Here is a 6,000-nt window from a genome sequence, read left to right as displayed (position 1 = left end):
TGCATCTGTTTCAGTTAGTTGCTGGGTAGTGCCTTTTAGAGGGCAGTTATGCTAGGCTCCTGTCTACAGGCATAATGGAGTATCATTAATAGTTTAAGGAATTGGTGCTTACCCATGGGATAGGCCTCAAGTTGGGCCAGGAATTGGTTGGCCATTCCTTCTCTGCTGCTTCTTTGTCCCTGCATTGCTTTTAGACATGACAAATTTGGGGTTGAAAGTTTTGTGGTGGGTTGGTGTCCTTATCCCTCCACTAGGGGTCAACCAGAACAAGCCTAGACCCAGATGGTTTTAGTGTAGAATGCTACCAAAGAAGAACTTTCAAAGACTTTCAAAGAAGAACTAATACCAATACTCCTCAAAGTATTCCACAAAATAGAAACAGAAGGACACTACCTAGTTCATTCTTTGAGGCCACAGTAACCCTGATACCTAAACCACATAAAGACTCAGCAAAGGAAAAGAATTTCAGACCAATTTTGCTTATGAACATTGATGCAAATATTCTAACAAACCAAATCCAAAAACATCATTCACCAAGAGCAAGTAGTCTTCATCCCAGGAATGAAGGGATGGTTCAATATGCGAAAATCCATCAATGCAGTCCACTATATAAATAAACTGAAAGAAGAAAGTCACATGATCATCTCATTAGATAAAATCAAACTGTTTCTCAAACAACAGAAGCAAAAGGCTCCATTGCATTTTGTGTTGGTAACACATATTTGAATACAAAACTTTATCAGTAACATATGTAAAAGACCTAAAAGATTAATCAGCACCAAATAAGTCACCAAAAGTTCAAACATAATGTCTATTACATAACACAGTTCTAAAGTCTCCACAAACCCTTATAGTTCACCAGGGTTTTCTCTGCCCTGCAACTACTATTTTACCAATGGATCTTTATTCACTTCCTGACATTCTTACAGGTTCTAGGAAACACACGGTGGATCTTTGGCATTGATACTTCCTGACATTCTTACAGGTTCTAGGAAACACACGATGGATCTTTGGCATTGGTTTTACAACACAAACACTCACTACAGCTCAATATTTAGCTGAAAGAGTATCTTAAATGTATGTGCCCTCATGCTCCACTATGTTCATAGCAGCCTTATTCATAATAGTCAGAAACTGGAAGCAACCTAGATGGCCCTCAACTGAAGAATGAATACAGAAAATGTGGTTCATTTATACAATGGAATACTATTCAGCTATTTAAAACAAGGACATCATGAATTTTGCAGGCAAATGGATGAAACTAGAAAATATCCTATGAGAGGTAACCCAGACCCAAAAGGACATGCATGGTATGTACTCACTGATAAGTAGATATTAGCCAAAAAGTACAGAATCAGAATACCCATGATATGCCCCATAGAGCCTCAGAAGTTTAACAAGAAGGAAGGCCCAAGTGAAGATGTTTCAATCCCACTTAGAAGGGGGAACAAATAATCAAGGAGGCAGAGGGAGGGAGGGACTAGGTGGGAAAAGGGAGGGGGAGGGTAAAGGGGGGCAGGATGAGGTATGGGGGGGGGGAAAGGAGAGAAGCCCAGAGGATCAGGAGAATGAATGGAAATATGCAGCAGTGGGGGGTGGGGTGGGGTGAGGGGATCCTCTAGAAACTCCCAGAGACTTGGGATGTGAGAGACTCCCACAACTCAATGAAGGTGACTGTAGGCTTAGATTTTTCAAATCCTACTTTTAATATGAGTTCTTAAATGCTTTACCCTTCCTTTTAGCCCATCACCCACCAGAGGTAATGGAAAAGAAAGATTATTAGGATACAGGGGAAGTGGGCCTGTTTAGAAATTGTTCTTTGGAACAAATCCAATCTGTGATGTCAGGAAATCAGCAGTTCAGTTCACAGGAATCAGCAGTGGCAGCTCCATCTACTCACAAATACTTCACGAATATACCAGCAATCCAGGTCAGTAGCATCAGGATAGCAGCAGTGGCATGACCTAGCAGAAAGAGCCAGGCCTCTGCTGAGTAAAATGAGTCAGCAGGAGAGCCCAGTACCAGCAGGGATGCCAGGAGAAGCTCTTTGATGTGCCTTTTTCCGCGAAGTTTAGATCACTGAAGATTAAGCCTTTAGAAGTGTTGCAAAACTCGCTGTGCAAGTCTGCTATGCACCTAGGGTCCTAGTTATTCCCGTTCCAAACACCACATGTCCTACCCTGAGTCTTGCTTCACCACGAGAGTCTATCTTATCACAACTCCAAGTGAGTCTGTTTCAGCTGACATTACTCTGCCCATCGGTTTGAGTCCATAGACGTGGCAATAAGCCTCCAGAACACTGCCAGAAGTTTTTTGATGTGTTCCTTTCTATGAAGTTACAAGTGGAGCTCAGCTCGCTGTCAAGTAAGGTGAACCATGCATAATATATGCATGTTGTTAGCGAAGAACTCTTCATCACATGTCCTCTTAGCAAAACAGTCCTTCATGTGTCTGCTTTAGCAAAACACTCTTTCACCTGTGTCTGCTTCAGGACAACATCCTTTGACATAATTGGCTTTCCAAAAAAACCAGAAGTTTCCACTTCAGGTGACCTTAGATGAAATGCCTAACAGTGGGGAACCTGAAGAGACCACCTCCAGTAGATAGACAGGTCCCCCAGTGGAGGGATAGGGTCACCGGCCTACCTTCAAATTTTTTGATCCAGAATTGTTTCTTCCTAAGAGAAATACAGGGACAAGAACGGCACAGAGATGGAAGAATGGCCATCCAGTGACCAGACAAACTTGGGATCCATCCCATGGGCAGGCACCAATCCCTATCACTATTACTGATGCTATGTTGTACTTACAGACAGCAGCTTAGCCTAACTGTCCTCTGAGAGACTCTACCAGAAGCTAACTGAGACAGATGCAGATACTCACAGTCAAGCATTAGACTGAGACCAGGAACCCCTATGGAAGAGTTAGAAGAAGGATTGAAGGAGCTGAAGGGTATGGCAACCCCATAGGACAATCAACAGTGTCACCTAATCTGGACCCCTTGGAGCTCCCAGAGACTAAGTCATCAAACAAAGAGCATACACAGGCTGGTCTGAGGTCCCCAGCGCATATGTAGCAGAGGATTACCCTGTCTGCTCACACTGGAAGAAGATGCACCTAATCCTGTAGAGACTCAATGCCCGAGAAGAGGGAATACCCCAGAGGAGGGAACACCCTCTCAGAGTGAAGACTCTAAGAGGGGGGACCTGGAAGGAGCAACATTTGGGATGTAAATAAATAAGAGAGAGAGAGAGAGAGAGAGAGAGAGAGAGAGATTCCATTATGCATATTCATTAGTATAGGAAAGGCTATGGTACCATAAAAATTAACTCCCAAAATCTTATGGCTCAGCAAAATAAGGCTTATCCTCTGTTGCTATACATAGTTCTCATAGGTTGAAAAGCAAAGACTTCCCCATATCATCAGACAGCTACCCAGGCTCATAGAAATCCCAGATTATTTAAGTCCAAATTGATTAGGGTTTCTATTGCTGTGATAAAATAACATGACCAAAAGCAACTTGGAATGGAAAGGGTTTATCTCCTTTATAGTTTATGAGTCATCACTAGGGGAAGCCAGGAAAGGAACCTGGAGACAGGAACAGGAGCAGAAGCCGGGAAGAAAGAGCTGCTGCTTATTGGCTTGTTCACCTTGCTTTCTTATACCATCCAGGACCATCCGCCCAACAGTGACACCTCCCATATGAACTGGAACCTTCCACATCAATATTCAATCAAGAAAATGTGTCCCAGGCTTTCCCAGAGGCCAGTCTAGTGGGGCAGTTGTCACAGCTGATGTCCATCATCAAAAATGACCCTGGTTCGTGTCGAGTTGACACAAAACAGTTTGTGGTCCATCTCTAGCCTGCCTCGATAAAATTAAGCATAATAAGAATTCTGCTTCTGATAAACAAAACAAATGCTTGAATTTTCAAGGGATTGCAGGTTAGATTATTTAAACCTAAATTCTTCCTGGAAAGAGGTAAAAATACTATTTTAAAGACAGTTTCTGGATCATCACCTAGCCTAGCAAGCAGCAAAGAATCATGAAGACAAAACTGAATGGACAATGACATTCCAGAAATGGAGCTGCCCTGAGGTAACCTTCCCCATCCGTCTGTTTACCAATCCCGGATATTCTGGGATATTTATGCTGACAGCTTCTCAGGGACAATGAACAGGAATCAGGGTTGGAGAAACAGTGAAGGGCCTCAGCATGCCACTCTCCTGCTTAGAGATGACAGTCCTGCATCATGGTCATCAACTCCTGTCTCCATCGAATAGCACACTGATCCTCACCCCAACACACTCCAGCCATCACCTCTGTCCTAACAAGGTTTCTTTGGGTTTCCTGGGCTGTGAGAGTGACTATTAGGCTCCAAACCTCTGGGAAAAAAGGAGAATTAATTTGATATGCTTATTAACATATCAAAGCAGACACTGATCTCCAGGTTCTCTCAGCATCCCTCAATCCCTACTGTTTGTTACAGGGTATGGTGGGCATACCCCACCCCCACCCTTAACTCTAGCCCAGGGACTGGATTGTTCTTTCCCCAGTGGTTCTTTCCTATATAATCCAGCCATTTTGCTTACACTGGTTTTTTTTATACCCTTTACATTCCTAGCCTCTTGGTCTCCTGGTCTCCTGCCTCTCACCTCTCCCCTCCCCATCTCCTCATAATGGCCCTGCGCAGGGTCCTAGTCATTCTGACTCTCCCAGACATCTGTCTCTAGCTATGCTCTCTCTTTTGCCTACAATAAACTTTCTCCTCCACATACCTGGGAGCAGTCATGGTGTCCTCCTCTTTTAGTTTTTGTTTTGTTTTGGATTTTGGTTCTGGGGACTTTATTTTGTTTGTTTTGTATTGTTTTGTTTTGTTTTTTGTCATTCTGTGACTTTCAACTCTGTGACTTCCAACTCTGTGACTCTGTCTGTAGTGTTGGCTCTTTGCCCAGAGGGTCTGTCAACTCAATTTTGAGTCCCATTGCTACTCACAGCCTCTCTTAACTCCCTCCCTCTCATCTACACTTGAGATGGACTTAATCACTCCTTTTATATAGTTGTTATTGGACTCTTCCTTCTGTATCTAGAGTGTCTTGGTTACTTTTTTACTGTGGTTACAAAGCATACTTACAGCAGCAGCTTGAGAAAGAGAAGATTTATTTTTGACTCGCTGTTGTAGGCACAGTATATTGTGGTAAAGTCAAGGCAGCAGGAACTTCAGAGTAGCTGGTCACAGCACAACCACAGCCAGGAGAAAAAGAGCAATGGGGGTTCTTGTGCAGCTAGCTTCTTCCTTTGTCTATAGTTCAGGACTCAAATCCAAGGAATGGTGCAGCCTTTGTTGACAGTGAGTCTTCCAACCTCATCAAACCTAATCAAGATAATCCCCAAAGGCTAATCTAATCTAAATAATCCCAATAGGTATGTCTGAAGGCTTGCCTCTTGGGTGAGTCCAAATCCCGTCAAATTGAAAATTGACCTTAATGGACCATCCACAAAGGGCAATTTAAGAGACTGTGGTAAAAATTCATATAATGCATGTATGTAATAGATATATATCAACATAAATACGTGTAAAATGTTTAATTAGGTAAGCTTTCAGATATGTGCACCTGAAATACTACTGTCACAATCATGAAATGAGCATGGCACCAACTCTAAAATCATCTCATGCTTCATAAACTCTCTCTGCCTTCGCTTCATTCTCAGAATAATGGATTTCTCACCACACAATGTGTGAGAATTTTCTAGAATACTGAACAAATGGAATTGTATAATAACACATTTTTAAGCATGCCTTCTTAAACGTGATTGTTCTAAAAATTCATCCGTGTTCTAGTGTATGCAAACAGTTCTTTCCTGTTTCCACTTCCTGTGTATGTAGACATCTCTTCCCAGTCTGTTCTGTCCCATGGTCTATTTGTCCATCTCTTTGCCAACCCTGCATTTTCATGATTACTAGAGAATTTTAATAGGATATGAAAGCATGTAAAGCTAA

Source organism: Apodemus sylvaticus, chromosome 7, assembly GCF_947179515.1.
Source record: "Apodemus sylvaticus chromosome 7, mApoSyl1.1, whole genome shotgun sequence".
In the NCBI taxonomy this organism is placed as follows: Eukaryota; Metazoa; Chordata; class Mammalia; order Rodentia; family Muridae; genus Apodemus; species Apodemus sylvaticus.
This window is presented reverse-complemented; position numbering follows the sequence as displayed.